At 36.3% G+C, this 26,905-nt stretch overlaps 1 long non-coding RNA gene across 1 annotated transcript in view; it reads left to right on the top strand.

Annotated features, from left to right (window-relative positions):
• LOC134798812 (uncharacterized) overlaps window positions 1-25,515 on the top strand; it is a 52,182-nt gene extending 26,667 nt beyond the window's left edge. The window contains exon 2 of the long non-coding RNA XR_010145271.1: window positions 25,460-25,515. This is a non-coding gene — a long non-coding RNA (uncharacterized LOC134798812). The remainder of the gene's footprint in view (window positions 1-25,459) is intronic.
• The last annotated feature ends 1,390 nt before the right edge of the window (window positions 25,516-26,905 follow it).

The raw sequence follows: 26,905 nt of genomic DNA, 5'->3' as shown, positions 1-26,905 counted from the left end.
TGTTGTTAGGTGACCTACTTAAACAAATAAAATATATTCTTAGATAAGTTCTTAAAAACATACATAACAGGAACAAAAATTCATAGGAAAAAAAATTATTAAAAAAAGATAAATATAGCACACACCTACTGATTGTAATGTGTCACACACGAAAGAATATTTATTAAGATGTTTACCTACTTGTAACAGAAACTTAACATAAATACTGTAAAGAGCTCTAAGAAAGGCAGAAAGGCGACATTCTGTACCTATAGTAATTCAGTAAAAACAAAGACCACCCACCCGTGTTATGTTTTCATCCTTTTCAGTCGGTCTTTGCCTAAAGGCCGCCTGTCTCGCCAGTAGGTACCTAAACATAGAACTACCATTGTCTTGCCTCATTTATTTGTGGCTTGGACTCGGCCGTAGATCTCCGGCGACTGAGCGATATTAGTTTAAGTTAGTAAAATCATTTGTTTACTTCAGAACTTAACTTTAGCCGAGCAAACTTTAAATATAGTGTCAAAATCCAATACTTACCATTAGTGTTTTAAACAGTAGTTGGCATACAGAAAAAATACAAAAAAAATATACTTAATCATACAAAATAGGTAGCTCACCCGCTTTGTAGCGCAAAACACTAAAATTTTATATTAAAGGAAAAAATTGAAAAATTACGCTTCCGCAACACACACATACACACACACACTCAAATTACACTCAGTTCTTATGTTCAAAATCTGAAATCTTAATATAGTAGGAGTGGTCATCGTCATTGCCAGTTATTTGGCTGTTTGGCTTGACACCTACTTAGTATATTATGCTATCCATAGGTAGCGAATATAATACAGTAAAACCTGCATAGATTCTGTAAGGACCACGCCAAAAACACATCACTATTGGAAAACATATTAACCGTGACAAAAATATTATATAAAAGTTCCAGGACCTATAAATGCCTGCCTACATGTATCGTATGAATTTTAATGACTGCTCATAATGTTTCCGATTATTAAGGCGTTAAAACTACAATTCCGTTTCAATTCGGCGCTTAAGCATTGCTCATTTTTCCTCAAACGCATTCCAAAAGGTCAACGGCGTGGATAAATCAATAGCCCGGTATATTTTGTCACCGGCCGATATAAATATCGCGTGGTTTATCGAGACAATCGCCATAATTACTGGGAGGCGCAGCGGGTGACGATTGGCTGTACATGATCTTTTCAATATACACAACTATAAGTACAAGTGTATGAATTTATTAACAATATTTAAAAGAGATTTTATCAAGAGGAAAATTAGTCATCCATATGGGTAGGTATGTACCTACATCATGTAACATCTCCCACCTCTCTCCTCAACTAACCCTAACTTACCCCTACCTAGCTAGACCTAGGCTAGCCTAAAATACTAAAAATTCTAATAAGAAAATCTAAATAACCTTTAAAATAACGCAATCCGTAATTACCTTTACTAGTTATTATAAAATAATGTAAATAACCTAAATAAATTCTAATTAAATAAGTTAATATCTTGAATTGGATCAGTAAATTGGCCAAATGATCGTTTAGTGTTTATGTAGGACCCTTCGTCGTAACCGTTAATAGTAACCGAAATCCTTTTCGCATAATAGGAAAGAGTTATGAATAATACACCTAAAAATCCTAATATTGTTAAATAATTATTAAACCGTGAATTATGTCAGAGTAATAAGAAATATCATTGCAGGTTGTAGTAATGTTTGACTTAATCAGATTAAGTCTGTAATAAGATGTAATCAATAAGTTAATAGTAAGTATGTCAAAATCAAATAAGTCTGTAGAATGTCATAGTTAAATTGTCAGTAAAGTATGTCAAAGTAAGTAAAGTCTGTCAAATGAAAAAAAAAGATTATTGCAAATTTATAACAAATTGTAAGAATATCTTATTCATATAAATCAGAAATATATTGTAATCAGTAAGTGAATTTGATGAATAAATAATAAATTATATATTTTTTTGAATTTATCTCCCACCGAGCCCTACCGTGACCAGTTACCATGAAAGTAGAAAGTCCTTTTTGTTTGTACTTTATATTTTCCTTTTATATATTTGCTTGCTAACCTAGCTAGCTAAAGGAAAATAATTATAGTAACGTCATGGCAAAATATTTTATATTTTTACTATTATAGTACGTACAAACTTACTTATCTACAGTCACGCCCGGATGGAGTCAGGTCTCTAGGCTAAATTATACCTATTTTATTTTATTTTAATTTTAATAGGTATTTCTGAGCACTATGTAATATGTACTTTACCAGCTCAATCTTCATTTCAATCATTAATGGCAGGAATAATATATTCAAAGGGACAATTTAACCCGACAAATTACTGGTAGTAGAGCAGCAGTATTTGATCCACTCTAATTCTCCAGAACTCTGCAATTTTGTAATACATTTTAGTAATCAATGAAGTAATATTAACCAAACTATAATTGTAGTCATTTTGAATCACACTTTCGGACCAAAATAAACCACGGATCTTGCATCTGCCTCGATCTAGCCTGGATAAATCACTCATTGATATAATTTCAATAATATATGACCCCGTATTTTTAAGGTCAAGTGTGAAAATCACAGATAATCTGCAGAAAACAGAATGTAATCGTCATACAAACTGCCAAGGGACAGGCAAAACAAATATTTTTTTTATAAGCAAATTGATTCTAAAATACTACATTATATTGTGGTTATTTACTTTAATTTTTCCCACAATATATTTCTACCAGTAGCGTTGCAAGGGACCAAATATATATAGTCTTGTCATAAGTAAGTCAAGTTTGTCAATAAGTCATAAATAAATATATGTAAAAACTCCTAACAAACCCTAACCCCAAACTACATCCTAGCTAACGCTAAACTGAAGTTGATCCATAAACCCATAATAATGAACAACAAATGCAATAAAATAGCCATAAATGTATCGAAAAGGAACCTAGCTACCTACTGTAAATATCTAATGGCTTTGGTATATTAAAACTATAAATCTAGATGAATCCTACAAAACCCTAGACCTGATAAATAAAAACCCTAACCTAACAGCTAATCTATCCAACTATTCTACCGATATATTTGAAAACTAGCATCCCGGGATGCACATTTAATTTAATCACGTAATTACTCGATGTGCAATGAGTAATTTCTATGCTATAGCTAACTAAGACGAGTGAGGAAGCTCGATTTAGTCTAGACCCTATTCCTCGTGTGCTAGCCTTACTTCCACACAGTGGATTGGGACAGCAGAAGTAAGGCCGGAAAGGGGTAATATAAAAGTGAATATATAAGTATATAGATACGGGATAATTGGTCTAGAATCTGGCTTTTTTAAGAAGTCTAGATGACAACCCAAATCTTCCAGATCCTAGGGGGTGACCCTGTCTTAATAAATGCAGGAACTGCCAGGTCCCCACCTGGGTTTTATCAAAAACACCGCAAGTTAGTAATTTGGACTATAGTTGACACCGTGAGGTTACCCGTCCAACTTACTAACCCCCCAACACTATGTTGGATCGGAACTAGTTCTCTCTACCCCATAAGAAAGATACGAAATAACTCACGAAACTAAATTTAAATTAATATATAGAGTATTCCAACCAAGTTCATGTCAGTGCTAAATGTCACTAAAATAAACCAGGCCAAAACACTACACATATTAAACACAATTAAAACACAAACTAATTAATTTTCACTGGAAACAACTCAAGACTTTACAATCTTTAAGACTCTATTGATTTATAACTTAGACTTCACTTAGTATATTATAACACACTAGCGCTTGTCTAAGCACAAATCAATAAATAATTAAAATTCACTAAAAATTACAAAACCACTATGAACAATACTAACTTTACAATATTAATAAGTCTATTGATTTATAATTTAAACTTTACTAGTACAATATTAAATACTAGCACTTGTCTGAACCACAAATCAATAAACAACACAAAAAGAATTAAACCCACTAAAATTAACACAATTTAAATGTACTTCTTTAAAGTTATTCAAGTAAACCCCCACAACAAATTACACTATATTATGCTCCAATCCAAACTCTACCAGCATCATGAGAAACTAGCAAAGTCCAGGTCAGGACACAATATAGGTAACCTAGATAGACCTAGCTAGAGAACCGACGTCCGACGGTTTGCGGAAGGCAACGAAGAGTGATCTCGTAAGGGACTCTATTGATCCCTACCTTAGATCCCGTCATCCCTGCTATTTCCCACTTCCTTGTACGTCATTGGTTTCCCAATAACCAATACTGAATTTCATAATTTCGTACAATCTTTTCACTAATTACACCTTATTCCCTAATTAAAATAAGGTCGAATTTGACCTACTTTAGGGTGTGGTTTAAACTATTTCTTTACGCCTATGGGATTGACACTACAGTTTTTATTCTAACCACCGTTTGTTTTTCTATATGAGCACATATTGTAGAACTCCGCCCCTTTCTAAATTCTTTATAATATGGTTCAATTTTGCATAGAATATTTTAACCAAAACAAACATTATTCATTCATATTTACGACGACGTGTGAAATACGAGTCTACGCACTTGAAACTGATTTTTAACAGATTTTTAAACTACAAAAGCTTTATGACATTGAAATAAAGTTCTAATTATTTTATGAATAGATATCTTAATATATTGGTTTACTATTAATCACCTGGCTCTCTAAAACTATATCTAGAATTTCAGTCGAAATGGCCCACTTGAGATATGAGAAGAAATATAAATACTTAAATTACCGTGGGACACAATATTGGAAATTTAACCGACTTAAAAATAGAACAATACTATGTTCACATATAATGTTAACATGGAAAGGAGCCTGTGACATGTTACAATCGCCTCCCAAAATTTGCTGTAGCTTAAATATATTAACAATATATTTGCGAAAGTAAATTTTCGAAACAAAACAAAATAAGTAAAAAAATAATAATCGTAATCAAAAATAATGCAATTAGATTATAATAAGAACCCTTTTAACATTCTTCCCTTCTGTGTGTGTGCCTTTTTTTTTTGTTGCGGCTGTGTGTGGTGTGTGTTTAAACCAAACTAAAGAATGAACATTTGTGAAAGAATAAGTTTCTAAGTTCAGACATGTTAGAAATAAACAATTAAAAAAACGCAACCAGTTCAGCTTGCCTCAACAAGAAAATAGAAGTTGTGCTTGTAGGACATTTGTCCTAACCTTCTATCGATCCGAATGATACATACGACGTTTCCGACTTTATGTCTATATTTTAGCGACCAAGAGAGGAACTGACGTATCTCTTTTTAAGACAAGATTGAACCTTTTACCAAGGAGCATTTTATGCCACTCGAGGGGTTTTTAGGGCATTCTATGCCACACATTTTCTTTAAAAGATTTAATTCCAACACCGTAACTCAAGACTTAAATCTTCCAAAAAGTCTTTCCCAGTCGGGCGCATGTTCATCATTAACGGGACGTTAAAATAAAAGATTAAACGAATGCTTAACCTTTCGTTTCTACAATGAAGCGCTAAATAAATAAATTTATTTATAATAATTATTAAAATTCCTAAATAGTACTGACCAATAAAAAAGCACAACTAATCATTCAACTGATTCGAAATGAGCTACATAATACATATTGTCATTAAAAAGTTCTAAGCTCACTTCGCATTATGCATTTCCATATGAAGAAAGTACTATGACGTCACATTAATGATGGGTGTGTGAGTTCTAGATCTGGTGTTGTGTGTAGTATAGAGATAACACGGAAGCAGTTTAAACTCTGCAAGTATGCTCTTTTTTTAGCGAGCCTATCCTAACTCCAAACTACCGTGTTACCTCCCTTGTATAGTGTAGTGTTCCGGTCAGAATGTCAAAAAAGTGTTTTGAATTTAGTTTTGCTATTTTCTCAGAGCCCTGCATAAAGAAATATATTTCATGCAATTACTAACATGCACTAACTCGTAGTTTAACATTCATCGAATTTATTCGTCTTCATTCTTTTTTTTCATACATCCCTGAAAATTTAACAATACTTTCGCAAAAAAAACAATTAAAAAGAAGTATTAATAATGCGTAATCTTTTTTATGAAAATTTACTGTTAGCAAACATACAATCAATACATCTATTACAACAAAACTAATTTTTTTTTCCAACTCTATTACCTATTTGAAAATAACAGTGCAATATACTACATAGCAAAGTTTATATATTTATACCATCTTGTGATTAAAAAAACCTAAACAACATCTACTTGCTATAAATTGTAACTATGGAGAGCCTGGCAAAATAATAATAAACATGTTAAACTGTGAAATTATGTAAAATTAACAAAATTAAATTAAATAGGTAGGTATTTATGCCATAAACATGAAAAGAAACTATCTAATGTGATAACCTGATAACCATCTACATTAACAGCTATAAAAATTAAATAATACTTTAAACTGTATTTAAAAATTACTAAACTTCAAAACGTAAATAAAGAATAAATAATATGTTTGTAATGTAATACATTATTATTATTTTAATTTTACCCTAACCTACTTGTATTGACCAATATATTGTACTGTAATGCAGGTTCGAATATAGAAACCACCACGGCAGAGTTAAAGAGGTTTATTGTCATGAAAATCGCACCACAGTAAATATTATAGGAACAGTATGACAAGCGTTAGCTAAAACTAAGAAAATACGAAAACTAAAAGCAATGATATGAATGAATCACAGTAAACTTTAGCAAAACAGTACGGCAAGCTAGTTCTAAAAGTAAGAAATGAAAAATTAAACAATAAGCAACAAGCGTAAATTGTTATTGTGCAAACATTAACATTAAACAAGGCTAGCGTATAAGAAAATATCAGTGAAAGTTTACAAGGGGAATAATAATATTGCAAAGCAAGTTAAACTAAAATAATGCTAAGCGTTTAGAAAATCAAACATATGCAAAACAAGGCAACAGAGTATAAGCTAAAAGATTCAAACTTTAACAATTAAGCGGCAAGCTATAATAATTAGCGTATAAAATATTTAAAGGCACAACATAACAAAAGAGACTAACAAAATATTACAACTTACGGTTTACTTAACTTAACATGCAAACGAGACGTAGTGCAATGCCAAACAGATAAACCGTATTACGGAAGTATCGCTTAGCGCAACTACTCCTAAGTACAGAGTGTACGTCCTAGCACTTAGAAAAGTACGTCGCGGCTGACCGGCACTGAACCGTGCTACGGAAGCAATACCGGGCGGTCGCGATGCTTTGCTCGTCAAGTCAGCTACTCCGTCCCATCTCAATGTGATCGGATCGCTGCGCGAGACAAACTGAGCGAGCCGGGGCCGCGCTGCGGCTTATAAAGGCCTGGCGCGGGCGACCGTGCGGGCTGTGCGCGCGCGGGGTAAGGCGGGTTCCTACGATACCGGGCGCAGCAAGTAGCGCGTATGACTCATATTATTACTACGCGCGGTGGTTTCTTTTACGTTGCATTACAATCTCCCCCTCTGGCTCCGAAGACGTCTCGGAGAGGAAGCCAGATTATCTTGTTGACGGGGTTGACGACCACGCGGGCGTGAAGTGCGTTGGGATGTGTCTTTGGTTACAGGCTTCTTTGGAGGACGACCTCTTTTGCGGATTGGTATAGCAGGCGATGGCAATGGGCTATCTTTCTCGCATTGGTATGGGCGCAGTGCTGAGGCGTGATACAGTCCAATACTACAGTCCGGATGGCTAGGGTCGGCAATATGGAAGGAGCTTGGTCCATGGCTGCTGAGGATCGTGTATGGACCATCTCTCCGAGGGGCGAACTTTGCACTAAATCCTTGAGCGGTTTTACTAACAGCATGGCTTTCTACCATCACTCGATCTCCAGGCTTATAATTTGGACAATTTCTTCTACTCTTGTCGACGTATTCTTTCCTCTTCTCCTCCTTCATTTCCTGAACTTCTCTTACTCTATTCAGCGTTTCCGCTATGGTTAATAACTTTGGCGTTATTTCTGGAATGAAATATTCTGACAGAATTATCTCCCTTAGATCATGCTCATTGTCATCAGGGGTTCTCAATTCGCGGCCAAATGTCAGATAAGCAGGTGAATGGCCAGTGGTTGAACCTGTTGCTGTGTTCATTGCGAAACGTATACTTGGTAGCTGCTCAGACCAGACACGATGATTGTCACCTACTAGTATGGCTAGTTGCGTCTTGAGATCTCTGTTTTTACGTTCAACGGGATTGGTTTCTGGATGATACACGGGTGTAAACGCATGTTTGATCTTGAGGACATACGTTACTTGTTGCATAACAGCGCTGACAAATTGTGTACCATTGTCACTAATCATCCTTCTCGGCATTCCATATCGCAAGAAGATCTCGTTGATAAGTGTCATTGCGCAAACTTCAGCGGTTGCACTCTCCAGTGCGAATAATTCGACCCAACGAGTACACAAGTTTTCGATGATTAGAATCCATGACTGTCCATCTGATGATGTCGGTAGAGGGCCAAATAAATCAAAAGCAATGACTTCAAACCTCTTATTCATTGCTGTCGTTTGGAGTAATCCAGCTGGCTTCATGTTGGAAGGCTTGTATCTTTGGCATGGTATACAATTTCGGACGTAATTCTCGATGTCCTTTCTCATGCCTTTCCAAAAGTATCGCATACTGATACGATTAAAGGTTTTCTCTGCGCCGTAGTGTCCTGCGGTAGGCTCGTCATGGTAAACAGAGATAACATCTTTTTGCTCGTCTACTGGAACAACAAGCTGACTGTTTTCAGCATCACTGTCAGGGTTATATCTGTACAATATGCCGTTGTTCATGATATATCCTTTATGACTCCAGTATCTTGCATCTTCTACTGAGCTTCCTTCTAAAGCTGTGATAATCTTCTTTATGTTTTCATCTTTCAACTGTTTCTCTCTTATTTCTTTTGGACTCTTTGTAGGTGTATCCACTACAACGCTACAGATTCCACAACTTTCCTTGTTGTCCAAATCACAGTTAGGGCGTGACAACATATCGGCAACGACATTTGTTCGACCGGGTATATATTTTATGGTCAAGTCGAATGGCTGCAATTGTAGAGCCCATCTGGCTAATCTACCTGTTGGAGACTTTAACGTCATAAGCCATCTTAAAGCTTGGTGATCAGTCATGATCGTAATCGGTGAACCTTCTATGTAGCCTCGAAATTTATTAACTGCCCACACGACGCTCAAAGCTTCTCGTTCAGTAGTCGAGTAGTTGCGCTCTGCCTGATTTAACAACCGACTAGCGTATTCAACGGGATGTTCTTGATCCCCCTCCCCCTGCACTAAAACTGCACCGATGGCATAGCTACTAGCATCTGATTTAATTATGTAAGGCTTAGAATCATCAGCCTGTGCTAAAACGGGAGCTGAAACGAGGAGTTTTCGTAAAGTCTCAAACGCAGTCTGCTGCTCGCTTTTCCAAGTCCACTCTGTGTTCTTCTTTGTCAAGCGTGTGAGAGGCTCAGCAACTGTAGCGAAGTTTGGCACGAATCTTCGGTACCATGAGCACGTTTGTATAAATGACAATAAGTGTTTAAGATTAGAAGGCGCGGGCATCTTCAAGATTGAACTGATCTTATCTGGATCGAGTTCGAGTCCATCCGCTGTGATGTAATGGCCAAGATACTTAATCTTTGCGACGCAAAAGTTACACTTCTCTCTATTCGCTGTTAGATTGTACTCCCTCAAACGAGCGAATACATCTTGCAGATCTTTTAAATGTTGCTCAAACGATATGGACATAATGATGAGATCGTCGAGATAAACCAAAAGTTTTATATGACTCAAAGATATGCGGAAACCATCCATGAGTCTCTGGAATGTGGCTGGCGCGTTACGGAGTCCGAATGGCATACGGAGAAACATATACATGCCAAATGGCGTGACGAAGCTAGTTTTAGGTTGATCCTCGTCTTTGACTTTGATTTGCCAGTAGCCAGCACGCAGGTCTATGGTAGACATGAAAGGCGTTCGTTTAGCATTGTGCAGCAGATCATCAATGCGAGGTAAGGGATACACGTCAGGTGTTGTAATAGCGTTCAGTTGTCTATAATCAACGCAAACTCTTGTTCCTCCATCCTTCTTAGGAACCATAACAACAGGTGCGGACCATGGTGACTGGCATGGTTTGATTATCCCTTCATCGAGCATTTTACTGATTTCTGCTTTCAAAATTTCAGTTTTTGCTGGCGGTAAACGATACGGTGGTACAGAGATGGGTCGATGACTTCCAGTGTCGATCACATGCTCTGTCTCCGTTGTTGGTTTTCCGTTTGGAATAAAAATGTCTTCGTGTTGACTTATTAACTCGTTCAACTGCTTATCTTCCTTAGAGCTGAGAACTCGTTCAGCTATGTCAATAGAAGCAATATCCGTGCTTGGAGTTCCGAAAAGATTTCTGGAAACAGGTGATAACTCTATGTCATCTTCTTCAAAAGCTTTCATCGCATCATGCTTCAGGGCATCTATAATGGGAGAGTAGCCATCGAGCAGATCGTTACATTGACGTTTCGGTGGAGTGCGCAGGTCAATCGGTATTAGAGGTCCATAACTCTTAAGAATCTCTTCAGGTGGTAGCTGGCTAGTACTCATGCTCTGTGCAGAGGTGGAAGGGGCTTCATCAGCTAGCTGCGGCTCAAGCTGTCGCTTAACGGCCATCTTTGGGGACACGGTTAACCCAATACTGAAGGAAGGTCCATATGGACGCTCAAGACTCATTTCAGTCATTGATGTGGATTGCTTTGGAGTCACACATTTCTCTGGAGTCGACAAAGTTGGAGAGAGTAGTTCTGGCAACGAAACTTCAGATACTATTTGGCTAATAAGAGTTTCTCCTATGTCTTCCAGGATCAAATCGAAAACTTTGGAGGGCTCATCTAAAAATCGGCATGTAAGCTGAGGAACATTGAGGACCATCAGAGAGTCGGTTATATAGTCTACTCCTAATAAAGTCTTCGTATTACTGGTCCCTGGTAGCACAACGAGTAATGTAGGTACAATTTTACCATACACATAGATAGGCACGGTGATGGTGAGGACGTCTTGCATCTTCGTTAAACCATCTGCGAGGGTTATATATCTCCGTTCCTGTTTAAACTTGTATCCCTCGTCTGAAAGTCTTCGGTACAATTGGTATGAACAGACACTGGATTTCGCGCATGTGTCAACATGGCCAATTGATTCTATATTATCAATTTTCATGGGAACTGTAGGCCTTCGGCGTGGTCCAGATAAGTTAATTGAGCAGATTTCTTCTAACTTAACTTTCTCAATATTGCACTTCGGACACCGACTACGAACAACGCCTGGCTCACCACAACCATAACACTTAAATTTTGGCTTTGCAGTATCCAAAGGAGTGACTGACGCTGTCGCTGACTGACTAGGCTTTGGGGCCGCTTCTGGTTTCTCAGTAGCTTGCTCGTTTCTTCGTAACAACTTCCTGCAAACGTCAGCCGTGTGACCTGGTATTCTACAATAATTACAGCGTGACTTCAATTTTGTGTTGTGACTGGTTACTGGTTTTTCCATCTTCGCCGCTCTTTCACTTAAACTGCGTTCGACGTGTCTGGCCTTTTCAGATAACTCTTTAAAAGTAGTTACTGTGTCTCTGTTAATTTTATCCCTGATCTCAAAACGTAATTGTCCAAAAATCATATCTATCTCGAATTGTTCTGTAAACCGAGGTGGTGGTAATTGTGCAATGAGTGCTCGCTTCTTCTGTATAAAAATCTCTGTTGGTGTACTCTTGTCTTGCTTAATCTCGATAATATCCTGTAGGATTGCATAAGTAGGTTTCTTTGGTGCGTAAGCGTGTCGTAAACGATTTTCAAATTCCTTCCAAGTATCTATTTCATGCTTAACGCCTTGCCACCAAACTGCAGCATCGTCTTGTAATATCAAGGGCAGCCCCTCTAGGATTGCACTATCTTCTAAATCTTCCACTTGCTTAAAGGTTGAAACGCCTGATATAAATGCTTCTACTGCTGTATGACTTCGAGTGCCATTGAATCTTGCAGGACATTTGCTAAGTAATGTTTTCTTTTTACTACTACCAACCGCTTGTAGCAGTTCCCTGAACTGTTCCGTCGATAAACTCATGAGCTGGGAAGGCTCCTTCGGAGAAGATTCAGTCGACATCTCTGGTTTGATGACCTTCGTCTTGATGGATTTCTCGACAGTTCTAGGTCTTAAGTTATACCGTTTGGCCTCCACGACTGGGCGCCAGATTGTAATGCAGGTTCGAATATAGAAACCACCACGGCAGAGTTAAAGAGGTTTATTGTCATGAAAATCGCACCACAGTAAATATTATAGGAACAGTATGACAAGCGTTAGCTAAAACTAAGAAAATACGAAAACTAAAAGCAATGATATGAATGAATCACAGTAAACTTTAGCAAAACAGTACGGCAAGCTAGTTCTAAAAGTAAGAAATGAAAAATTAAACAATAAGCAACAAGCGTAAATTGTTATTGTGCAAACATTAACATTAAACAAGGCTAGCGTATAAGAAAATATCAGTGAAAGTTTACAAGGGGAATAATAATATTGCAAAGCAAGTTAAACTAAAATAATGCTAAGCGTTTAGAAAATCAAACATATGCAAAACAAGGCAACAGAGTATAAGCTAAAAGATTCAAACTTTAACAATTAAGCGGCAAGCTATAATAATTAGCGTATAAAATATTTAAAGGCACAACATAACAAAAGAGACTAACAAAATATTACAACTTACGGTTTACTTAACTTAACATGCAAACGAGACGTAGTGCAATGCCAAACAGATAAACCGTATTACGGAAGTATCGCTTAGCGCAACTACTCCTAAGTACAGAGTGTACGTCCTAGCACTTAGAAAAGTACGTCGCGGCTGACCGGCACTGAACCGTGCTACGGAAGCAATACCGGGCGGTCGCGATGCTTTGCTCGTCAAGTCAGCTACTCCGTCCCATCTCAATGTGATCGGATCGCTGCGCGAGACAAACTGAGCGAGCCGGGGCCGCGCTGCGGCTTATAAAGGCCTGGCGCGGGCGACCGTGCGGGCTGTGCGCGCGCGGGGTAAGGCGGGTTCCTACGATACCGGGCGCAGCAAGTAGCGCGTACGACTCATATTATTACTACGCGCGGTGGTTTCTTTTACGTTGCATTACAGTACGTAATTAAATATCGAATCGTATTTCATTATTTATGTGTATTTTAGTCTAAATTTATTAAATTCACACGTAATTAGATCTAAATGGAAAGCTAGATTACCTAAACCAACTGCAAAAACGCCCTTATTATAAGTGTCACAAGCTTCACAAATTACCTGTTTGTGGATATAAAACTATTTAAGTCAACCCAAAATTGTGGCTTATAGAACAATGTTTACTGTACTATTTACTCATAAATATTCCTAGCATATACGTGAATAATGTAAACATATATGTGAAAAATGTATGTATACCTGAAAAGGTAGTCTCAAAATAAATGAACGTGTAATTATATTCTATGCAACTCGATTTTTATATAGGTGCCATAAAAACGTTGAACTTTAAAATACTTATTGTCATTTTATATTTTAAATTATTCGCTTTTACAATTCTAGCTCAGAAATTGTAATACTATTAACAACCTATGTTTACATATAAGAACAATAATAAAAAAAGTAATAAGCCATTTCAATAAACACTAGATAAAAAATAAATCAATAGCTTCATCGCGACCGAGTAAGTCACACATTCCTATACCTACTCAATGATTTCAAAAATAAATAGATAGACCCATGCATATAACCCTGAGCGAACATGTGCACCAACAAATTGTGTACAAACTCCATTGCGTACCAATTATCTAGTCCACTTCGTTATGTTCGTGAAACCCGTCTGTACGAAATAATCTATGTAAGTCAATGTACCTTTCCTACGGACTTTGTCAAAAAAAAGTTAGTTTAATAACGCAGTGTTATCAAGATTGAAAATAACATGAATATCATACAATATTCTCGAAATAAATTATTAATGTTAATGCTCAATCATATATGTATATTGTATAATATACTTTGATGAATTAGACAATTATCGTAACCAAATATAGTGAATCCATTATAATAATGTTATCCTAAAGCACTAAGCGTAAAACCAACCCATAAATATGTAGGTAAGTAATTTTAAAATTTATTTGAATTCATACTAAACGCTATTCCCTACATGGTAAAAAATAAAATATTCAAACTTTAACCTTGAGTGATAACAAAAACAACACTCACGTTACACTCAAGTGGTTTGGCACAACACTTTTTGTAATTCTTCGAATGATTTCAACTTTAAACTCAAATTTCAGTCAAGTGGCCGGCGCGACATGTTTTTGTAACTATTCTCGATAACTTTTAAGAATGTCTCGAGTGACGTCGATAACAAATGAACCATAAACATACCGAGTTAAAATAACGTATTAACTTATTTCAACGTGACTATTTTACGTACCATACTGTACTTACATAATCAGTTTCATAACAAACTAACCTAACCTTAAGCAAAAATTAACTGTATGATAGGTAGGTAAACTAGTAATACCTCTGAATGACTAACTCTAGTATAATTTTTAAAGCTTTTAAAATACTACACTTTAATCAAGTAATTATACCAAACAACGCATTGATGACAATGTGCTAAATAATGTATGTATGTATGTTTATGATATATTGAAACAGAAACACGAGACACAAAGTTACAAAGTACATTAATCCAACAAAATGAACTTATCCTTGAATCATAATCTCCCTATATGTAAAATTTTGATAGGTAATCAATAATATTATATGTAGTATATAACCGAATTTTTAAATTTAATTAACTTTTATTTATGAAAACAAACAAAATGATGCCGTTTTAAATTTGCTACAAAATTTGCTTTAAAAATCGCAATACTATCGTAATCTAATTTGCCCGTATTTTTTTCCAACTTTTAATAACTGACTGAAACTATTGTCCTACTGAAACTGTAATATCGAACGCATGTATTCCGAAAACTACTAAACTTCATTCAACCTTGCCAATTGGCAATGATAATGTTTGTGTTTCGTTGAGTAGGTAGGTATACTAAAATATACGTATTAAAATGTTTTCTGACTTTAATTATCCCTATTATAAGCTAGAACATCTAGGGATCGAACCCAGATTTTATTTATTTTAATCACGCAATCGACTTCAATACAAATTCAACACAAACTAAGGCTACGTTAGTTTACATTAATATGCCTAAGTTTATGTAAAAGTAACGTAACGTAACTTTATTTTCATTATAGTTTGATGAACTAATTATTAAACAACCTAATGGCAAAACTTAACATGAAATCACTTTACGCTAAGTGAACCTTGTCTAATTTATGTTAGACGAAATAAAATATAAATATATAGACTTGTGTCTCTAATTTCTAAAATCTACATTGTACACATAAAATTCATATCGAAATCTAATAACAACAAAACCAGCAATTTTAGAATATTTTAAACATTACTACGTACGCCTCCCCATGTATACAACTTTAATAATTTTAGCTAACTAAATATCAAATTACATTTAGAATATTACTATGTACGCCTCCCCATGTATACAACTTTAATAATTTTAGCTAACTACTTTTCATAAAACAATTCTATAAATAGACCAAAATATATTTTCATAAGTTCTAGTATTTAATCGCGTAAAAAACTTGTAAAAGCTATGACTAACATGGCATACGCATAAAAATTGCTTTATAGAAATAAAATCATTAAAAAAAAGTTCTTCAATCACTCAATAACTCTATTCCAAAATATGCTATCCGTCTTCACGTCAACAATTGTGTTGCTATAATCGACCGTTTACACAAATCAACTATAACAACAACTTTGATCCCTAACCCTAACTTACCCCTACCTAGCTAGACCTAGGCTAGCCTAAAATACTAAAAATTCTAATAAGAAAATCTAAATAACCTTTAAAATAACGCAATCCGTAATTACCTTTACTAGTTATTATAAAATAATGTAAATAACCTAAATAAATTCTAATTAAATAAGTTAATATCTTGAATTGGATCAGTAAATTGGCCAAATGATCGTTTAGTGTTTATGTAGGACCCTTCGTCGTAACCGTTAATAGTAACCGAAATCCTTTTCGCATAATAGGAAAGAGTTATGAATAATACACCTAAAAATCCTAATATTGTTAAATAATTATTAAACCGTGAATTATGTCAGAGTAATAAGAAATATCATTGCAGGTTGTAGTAATGTTTGACTTAATCAGATTAAGTCTGTAATAAGATGTAATCAATAAGTTAATAGTAAGTATGTCAAAATCAAATAAGTCTGTAGAATGTCATAGTTAAATTGTCAGTAAAGTATGTCAAAGTAAGTAAAGTCTGTCAAATGAAAAAAAAAGATTATTGCAAATTTATAACAAATTGTAAGAATATCTTATTCATATAAATCAGAAATATATTGTAATCAGTAAGTGAATTTGATGAATAAATAATAAATTATATATTTTTTTGAATTTATCTCCCACCGAGCCCTACCGTGACCAGTTACCATGAAAGTAGAAAGTCCTTTTTGTTTGTACTTTATATTTTCCTTTTATATATTTGCTTGCTAACCTAGCTAGCTAAAGGAAAATAATTATAGTAACGTCATGGCAAAATATTTTATATTTTTACTATTATAGTACGTACAAACTTACTTATCTACAGTCACGCCCGGATGGAGTCAGGTCTCTAGGCTAAATTATACCTATTTTATTTTATTTTATTTTTAATAGGTATTTCTGAGCACTATGTAATATGTACTTTACCAGCTCAATCTTCATTTCAATCATTAATGGCAGGAATAATATATTCAAAGGGACAATTTAACCCGACAAATTACTGGTAGTAGAGCAGCAGTATTTGATCCACTCTAATTCTCCAGAACTCTGCAATTTTGTAATACATTTTAGTAATCAATGAAGTAATATTAACCAAACTATAATTGTAGTCATTTTGAATCACACTTTCGGACCAAAATAAACCACGGATCTTGCATCTGCCTCGATCTAGCCTGGATAAATCACTCATTGATATAATTTCAATAATATATGACCCCGTATTTTTAAGGTCAAGTGTGAAAATCACAGATAATCTGCAGAAAACAGAATGTAATCGTCATACAAACTGCCAAGGGACAGGCAAAACAAATATTTTTTTTATAAGCAAATTTATTCTAAAATACTACATTATATTGTGGTTATTTACTTTAATTTTTCCCACAATATATTTCTACCAGTAGCGTTGCAAGGGACCAAATATATATAGTCTTGTCATAAGTAAGTCAAGTTTGTCAATAAGTCATAAATAAATATATGTAAAAACTCCTAACAAACCCTAACCCCAAACTACATCCTAGCTAACGCTAAACTGAAGTTGATCCATAAACCCATAATAATGAACAACAAATGCAATAAAATAGCCATAAATGTATCGAAAAGGAACCTAGCTACCTACTGTAAATATCTAATGGCTTTGGTATATTAAAACTATAAATCTAGATGAATCCTACAAAACCTGATAAATAAAAACCCTAACCTAACAGCTAATCTATCCAACTATTCTACCGATATATTTGAAAACTAGCATCCCGGGATGCACATTTAATTTAATCACGTAATTACTCGATGTGCAATGAGTAATTTCTATGCTATAGCTAACTAAGACGAGTGAGGAAGCTCGATTTAGTCTAGACCCTATTCCTCGTGTGCTAGCCTTACTTCCACACAGTGGATTGGGACAGCAGAAGTAAGGCCGGAAAGGGGTAATATAAAAGTGAATATATAAGTATATAGATACGGGATAATTGGTCTAGAATCTGGCTTTTTTAAGAAGTCTAGATGACAACCCAAATCTTCCAGATCCTAGGGGGTGACCCTGTCTTAATAAATGCAGGAACTGCCAGGTCCCCACCTGGGTTTTATCAAAAACACCGCAAGTTAGTAATTTGGACTATAGTTGACACCGTGAGGTTACCCGTCCAACTTACTAACCCCCCAACACTATGTTGGATCGGAACTAGTTCTCTCTACCCCATAAGAAAGATACGAAATAACTCACGAAACTAAATTTAAATTAATATATAGAGTATTCCAACCAAGTTCATGTCAGTGCTAAATGTCACTAAAATAAACCAGGCCAAAACACTACACATATTAAACACAATTAAAACACAAACTAATTAATTTTCACTGGAAACAACTCAAGACTTTACAATCTTTAAGACTCTATTGATTTATAACTTAGACTTCACTTAGTATATTATAACACACTAGCGCTTGTCTAAGCACAAATCAATAAATAATTAAAATTCACTAAAAATTACAAAACCACTATGAACAATACTAACTTTACAATATTAATAAGTCTATTGATTTATAATTTAAACTTTACTAGTACAATATTAAATACTAGCACTTGTCTGAACCACAAATCAATAAACAACACAAAAAGAATTAAACCCACTAAAATTAACACAATTTAAATGTACTTCTTTAAAGTTATTCAAGTAAACCCCCACAACAAATTACACTATATTATGCTCCAATCCAAACTCTACCAGCATCATGAGAAACTAGCAAAGTCCAGGTCAGGACACAATATAGGTAACCTAGATAGACCTAGCTAGAGAACCGACGTCCGACGGTTTGCGGAAGGCAACGAAGAGTGATCTCGTAAGGGACTCTATTGATCCCTACCTTAGATCCCGTCATCCCTGCTATTTCCCACTTCCTTGTACGTCATTGGTTTCCCAATAACCAATACTGAATTTCATAATTTCGTACAATCTTTTCACTAATTACACCTTATTCCCTAATTAAAATAAGGTCGAATTTGACCTACTTTAGGGTGTGGTTTAAACTATTTCTTTACGCCTATGGGATTGACACTACAGTTTTTATTCTAACCACCGTTTGTTTTTCTATATGAGCACATATTGTAGAACTCCGCCCCTTTCTAAATTCTTTATAATATGGTTCAATTTTGCATAGAATATTTTAACCAAAACAAACATTATTCATTCATATTTACGACGACGTGTGAAATACGAGTCTACGCACTTGAAACTGATTTTTAACAGATTTTTAAACTACAAAAGCTTTATGACATTGAAATAAAGTTCTAATTATTTTATGAATAGATATCTTAATATATTGGTTTACTATTAATCACCTGGCTCTCTAAAACTATATCTAGAATTTCAGTCGAAATGGCCCACTTGAGATATGAGAAGAAATATAAATACTTAAATTACCGTGGGACACAATATTGGAAATTTAACCGACTTAAAAATAGAACAATACTATGTTCACATATAATGTTAACATGGAAAGGAGCCTGTGACATGTTACAATCACACAGTGTACATCATCAATTCATCATGTTAAAAAAAAATTGTTTATTTCAAATAATAATAGCATTACAATTTCTTAAACCTAGTTACAATTTTCAGCAATAGTCCCCATAATAAATTGTAAACGATTAGGTATGTATCCTTGACACAAAAACGATCTAAAGTCTAGGACACAAAAATCTAGGATCATTCAACTTCGAAAAGGAAATCATACGTCGAATAAAACTTGACCGGGCAGTGTTCGGAAAATATTTTTCGTCCAAAATTCCTCAGTATTTCTCAGTCTGTGCTGTGTCATTCTTTGATTAGTGTATGTGGTCGCTCTATTAGACTCATAAAAGGCGGCTCAGAGTCACTCCACGTGCAATAGAGAGAGCTATGCTAGAGAGAGTTAAGGACGCTGTGAAATAAACCAGAAATGAGGATTGTATTTTGTCTTTATCATCTCATAGTCATTTTGGTTTTATCATACTCTCGAAACACAATATCCTCTCTTCACCAGTTGGATAAAATGTCCGCCTACAAGTTTAGGCAATGCTTTGTCACCAGTCGATATACGGCATTGATTTATCGATCGACAAGTCGTGTAATTACTGAGAGACACAGCGGGTGTCGATGGCCTCACGCGATATGTTAAATCTCGGTATAGAAAGGTTATAATTATGCTTTTAACCTGTCTTTTTTGAGCTGGAATATTTGCAGTGTCATGGGAATCATGTGAAGTCATGCAAAATCTTAACTGAATTTTTAACATAACATAACATGTACTAGACCGTATACAACTGTTTATTTCTACCAACGGGCTTACTTACATGCATACCTACCTAGATATGAACCACAGTCAAAATACGCATATTCAATATGTAGTTGTGATTAAAGTATTTGAACAAATTAAATTATTTCAGAAAAATATTTTTATTTGTTTTTATTTATTTCAGTTTATAATTTATATAGTTGTGATTGCTTGATTACTAGGTGTTATTCTGTCTTATAATCAAAATAAGCTTACCAACCTAAAGAGTTCTATCTTAGTAGTACTAATTCTTGCGTCATCGCTGATTACTCAAAGTTGCCACGAACGCGGTTCGGGTCCATATTAGTACGTATCCTGACTCACATTTTTAGGAACGAATTAAGGTAAACGTAACTTCTTGTCATCTTGTAACTTAAATTATTGTCAATAGAGGTGACAGCAAGGTGTCGTCTATTGGGCATTAGCATGTCGAGCACTAGTACATTTACCTTAACAGCTGAGAGAAAATGAGTGGTAAATTAACTAGCAGATCCCTTTTCCCAGCAATAGAGTATAATACTCGTGTCTCCACTCAATAACTCAGTGCAGGGCGCTCCTAAAACAAAGTGTCGTAATTAGTCAATAGGGGAGGACAGGGCACTCGTAACAAGTTATTTGGAGCGGCCATTCCAGCGTGTTTATTATCCCCGGTGTCCCCAACTAATTTATTTGGCCCTTAGCGCCCTTTGGCCGAGATGGATCGCCTAATTTAACATTAAGGTGGGCACCTTCATACTTCTGCCGGATGCAATGGCAATCCATAAAATACATAATGGGCAAACAGGGCAATAGATGCCGGCGAGACGAAGGGTGCAATCAAGCCATTATAAGAAGTTTGTATCGTTACGAAACATTAAAATTTTAGTAGGTATAAAATATGGCCAAATAACGATGTGGTCAGGTGATTATCTCTCAGTAGGTAGCCAGAGTAAGTGAAAAAAGGCTTGGCACCACATATGCCTACAATATGTTGTCTAACTGTAATACGCTGTAAGGTACCAAGTCCTACTCTGTCCTAGCCTAGCAACAACTTTATAAAGTGCTAACAGTTAATCGTATGTGCTTTTTCTTACCATACAACATTTATACCTACACTAGCTTCTGCGACTTCGATGATGATGATGATTTAAAAACTATCCTATATCCATCCTCGGGCCTCAATTTATCTCCATATGTACCAAATTTCATCTAAATCGCTTCAGCCGTTGAGGCATGAAGACGTACAGACAGACAAGAGTTACTTTCGCATTTATAATAGGTACTTACTTACTAACTAGTACAGTAGGGATTATTGCAACCACCAGTCGCCCCGGCCTTACTATAACAGAAACAGATGTCGTACGAAAACAAATTCTTACTGAATTTGCTAATAAATAAATACACTATAACCCAATAAACTGCAATCATAATCCCAAACTGTATCGACATTCCCCTCCCAGCGATAACCGTAAACACGCTACTCTGTGGCGTAACCCTGATCTAATTTGCCATATTGATGTACACAAGCAGTCCTAAAGTTCACTGAAATAATATAATGGCTCATATTTACTGGTTGGGGGAGTTAAGGGTTAGGTTTGCATGGTGGTATCGGAAATGGCGTTGCTGCTCATTTAAGACGTGAGAAATCGTGTTAAAGGAGTATCATTGACATCGTACCTACATACCTATTATATTAGCACAATCGGATTAAGACTAACTTCGAAATTTCTAGAACAGTCCTGAAATTTGGTATGTGCATAGGTAAGTTAATTAAAGGTCTCTTTTAATTTCGTTTAGTAGTACCACTGTATATATCTTGTATGTATATATGTCGCAGTCGGATCGTATAATCCGCCGTATTACATTACGGCTAGCCGTTTTCAAAAACAGGGGCGTTTTGAAATGCGGCGGTTTAACGATTAGCCGGATTGAATGCGGCTGAATGAGAATCCGCCGGAATGTATTCGGCGCCATACGTTCTTCAACACGGCTAGCCGTAATGTAATACAGCGAGTCATTAGCCGCCGCTTTGACAGTTTTTAGTTCCCATTTTTAACACCCGTGGCGCTGCCTGACAAACGCTGGGGTGTCCATCAAATCTGGAGTTCGTCGGACTGTTTCTTTTCAAAAAACATTTCTTTCGCAACTTAACTAGACGGAGCCCCGCTTCGCGGGGCTCCTATTTCTGAGCGGTTTGCCCTTCGGGCATCTGAAGCTACCTAACGAACCTAACCTACCTACCTATTGATTTAGTGAGACGTCCGTGAAAATATTACACTTTGGGGAAAAAAGCGTAGGTAGGTAAGTAGGTTAGGTTCGTTAGGTAGCTTCAGATGCCCGAAGGGCAAACCGCCCAGAAATAGGAGCCCCGCTTGCGGAGCTCCGTCTATTTAAGTTGCGAAGGAAATGTTTTGGAAAATAAACACATGTAGTGCGGTGGGACCATGGTAAAAATAAATTAAATTGCAAACATTGTCAAACTCCGGTTACGTAGGCGACCGAAAGAACTGGTCACTCTACAATCTAAAATAGTAGTACGATGCGGCTAAACGTTGGCCGCCTTATTGAAGAACGTATCGCAATGACAATCCGGCTAATCGTCGAACCGCCGCATTTCAAAACGCCCCTGTTTTTGATAACGGCTAGCCGTAATGTAATACGGCGGATTATACGATCTGACTACGACATATACATATATCCTGTATATGTAAATAAATGATTATTTCTCACGAAAGTTTTAAAAAAAGGTCCCTATTCCACACTATTTGACATTTGGGGACCTCGAGGAACCGCCACCATCTTGGAAAATGTGTACCATCTCGGAGAAATTTGCATTTTACTCGGAATCTAAGTTCTCTATGACAATATGATGTAAGGCAACATTAAAGCCACTTATCTCTTATGAAAACACTCTTTACTCTTAGCCCTGTCCTATCGTTCTGTAAATGTCAAGTCCAACTCTCCTAATAAGTTTCGCAAGTGTCCTACCAACGCGCATTATCGCACGGCATCGCGTCTATCAGAGCAGCGCGTAAATAAACGCGCGCTACAAGGTTGCGCACTCAGCGCAGATAGCTTTGCGGTGACAATACCGTGCAAGCGCATGCGCGGTAAAATGGTGCGCCGATTACTCTGAGTTTATTATACAGCAATACTGCCGTATTCAAACTTCAAGATATTCACAAGAGACGACACGTACTAGATCCATTCTAGATACGTTATAGTTTAGATATCAACTAGTTCTCTTTTTCAGCGCAATTCGGGCAACCAATGTCACTTTTACGTTAGATAGAGTAAGATATCTATTAGATGTGAATTGGATCTCTAAGTTATATCCTGTGGAAGTCGTTCAAGAGTATCTCCAGAATCGCGCAAATGTCAAATTTGACAGGTTAGATCTTAAACATATTGTTATCGTATCTTGGTGATGTCTAAAAGATATCTAATAGATGTCTATTTCAAAATCCGAATCGGGCCCGTAATCAGAGCAGCAGCGCGTAAATAAGCGCGCCCTACAACGTTGCGCACTCAGCGCTTTGCGGTGACAATACCGTGCAAGCGCATGCGCGGTATAAAGGTGCGCCGATTTGGTAAAAAAAGAATTAAAATTTAATCAATGATATCATCATAAATATTAATAAAACCAAAATAATAAGTAGTTATCACTAAATGGACCCAACTTGTATACTGATGCTGCCTTCAAAGTCAGCACTTGTCTTGCAGTAGAAATCATTCAGTGATGACGATGACCGGCTTACGCAGGGTAACATCATAACAATACTCAGAGCAGCGCCGGTAGCTTTGCACAAGACAAAAGTTCTGTTGTGACAAGAGTTTGAGTTTCGGTCCAAAACTTTTTTAAACCATTCGTTGTGAATCAACATTTCCTATGTGACTAGATTACGTCAGATTTATTCTAAATATAACTATATATTGTTTCGCATGGAAACAGTATTTTTTTATCCTTACAACTAAACGATAGCCATGTAACCTGTCATTAGAAACTCGGGATGCCCATACCAACAAGTCTAGAGTTATTTAAATCTCGCACCACAATTTACTATTCGACACTCAAATAATTCGGGAATATCGACCCCTACACTTCCATTCACTCCCATACCATTACCTCATGCTATAGTATAGATTACTGGCGCACTTTACTACACAAATACTTAAGTAAGACCCAAGCCCGCAATGGATTGTTCTCGTTAGTAATAGCCATACGGTGACAATTGATAAAGATTTTGTAGTACACGGTCGTGTCAATATAGGATGTATAGAGTAGTTTATCTTCAAGTTGCGTCTTTAATTACCAAATCAATAGCCCAAACCGTCTTGAGAGAGGAGGCCACTGTGGATATTAAAAGCCTGAAAATGTAACGAAATATTATGAAAAAGGGCATAGTAGGTATCTGGAGGCTATGACTAACTAGAAGGCTAATCCAAGACGAAGGCATATTTAATGACACACTGGCCGTAGATTTTGATAGCATTATATTTTCTTGGGTATGGGTCCTTTTTCCAAAACACCGAAGCGCCATCAAACACTGCACTGTTTAGTTACATCTTAACCTTATCCACGAAACTAATTGGAATTTGGGACCATCATCAAAATTGAAATTAGACTTTCGTGAGACATATTTTAAACTGTTTCTAGATGCGAACGGTTTTACTCACTTTAATTTTTAGTCGCAATTGGCGACATGTTTCGGGCTCGTCGGGAGTCATTCCTCAGGCTCGAGTGCTCGCGGCATGTCCACGGCGTGTCAAGTGGCGGCGTGAACATGTCGCCAATAGCGAGTAAAAATTCAATAAGTGAGTGAAACCGTTGTCATCTAAACAAATCATCAAAATCATACGTAATACTAACCCACCTATAGTCTAAATACGAATTTCTAAAGCTTCGAAATAGCTTACTTCCATTTTCTCTGCTGTGATCGTGTTATCGAATTACGATTTACAGTGTTCCCTGTATCAGTTGAAGCTCGTGTCGCCTGAACTTTTTGCTCGGTCGGTATTGTTTGCAAAATATTACGTGGGAATGCTGCCTTGCCTTGTTTATAGACATCGATACTGGACAATACTTCGCATTGTAGGTGTCGTCAAAGTAAAAGTTTAGGCACAATAGGACTCATATTAAGGGTTACTCAGTAAAACAGTACGCAGATAGATAGATAGAATACTCTTTATTGCCACACCTCAGTAAAAAGATACAAAAGAAAAGAACAATTAATTAAATGTAGAGGCAGACAACAGGCGGTTTTATCGCTAAAGAGCGATCTCTTCCAGACAACCTTTGGGTAGCGGAAACAGAGAAATAATCGTAAAAGTAGGTGTTGCAAAAACATTAGGTATGGAGCCCACGTTTACACACACAATCACGTACTAAGTTATTGTCGTTATTGCTATAGAAACTATAACTCTTCGTATATTTCATTATCATATTAATATTCTCATAGATATCATACTTTCTACTTGAGTTCGTCCAAGCCAACTCTGCACTGACTTGAACAGAACAAAGTGTGGGAGTGTCATTATAAACGTCATATTTTCTTATCAATTTGACATTTATGATGACATTGCCACATTTCAATTTATGCAAATTAACATAATATATTCACTTTATATATTATATGCCATGCAGATTTAGTTTGTTCCAATTTTAATAACCTCTGAATCTCCTTCGTTTCATATAACGCCTGACTATAAATGCGGAAACGGCTTACCATCAGTTACTATACTTATACCGTAAAAGTATAAAACTTTGCCCTTTAGCATAACTTTGCCCACCACGACACAGGTCAGCAAAAGCGAAATATGTAACTTAAAAGTAGTCATTTTTTTTACTTTCTTCAGAAAGTGTATCTGTAACTACTTTTAAGTTATTTCGCTTTTATTGAACTGTGACGCGGTGGGCAAAGTTATGTTAAAGGGCAAAGTTTTATACTTTTACGGTACGACTTCAGTTGACTCTAAAACTGAGGTACGAGTAACATTCGAACCAGCCATCAATAGTAACGGGCCCCGAGCGCCCATCGGGCTTCCAAATCATTCCGCCGCTAAAATATCAATAAAACAAGCTCGCCCCCCGGCGCCCCCTGCCTTGGGACTCGTTGAGATTGCTCCCGATTACAAACGATCGCCAAACACGGCCTGGCATTTTCATGGGACACTTTGGTTTTTAGGGTACCGTATACTTCGAACGCCGTCTACAATCTACAGGGTTCTCAAACAAACAACTAACTAGACGAGGCGTAACCAAACGGCTAGACTCTGACCACCCTAAATTGCACAAATTTAGCAGTAAGAACACTTAAGAACGCATACTTAATTACTTATTTATTTATTTATTTATTTATTTAAAATTTAAATCAGGCAACAAGGCCCATATTACAAATACCTTACAGACTAACATACATATATATATATATTATAAACTTAAAAACTAAACACTATTTATGCGACAAAACGGCGTGGCTCCGTTGAATCGGCTGTTCTTGTGTCGGATTCGGCAGTTTGCCCCGGAACCTCCGAAACACGACACCTTTCGGCCAGAAGTCGGCGCACTCGATGGTCTCTTGCAGCGGTCGCGGCACGCGCACCACAAAAGAGTTGAAGTGCACGTAGTGGCGCGATCGAAGCTGGAACACCCTCAGCGAGTAACCGGTCTTCTGATGTACATGTCCCTATAAGCTCCATAAG

This window comes from Cydia splendana, chromosome 17 (assembly GCF_910591565.1).
Source record: "Cydia splendana chromosome 17, ilCydSple1.2, whole genome shotgun sequence".
Lineage (NCBI taxonomy): Eukaryota > Metazoa > Arthropoda > Insecta > Lepidoptera > Tortricidae > Cydia > Cydia splendana.
This window is presented reverse-complemented; position numbering and strand designations above follow the sequence as displayed.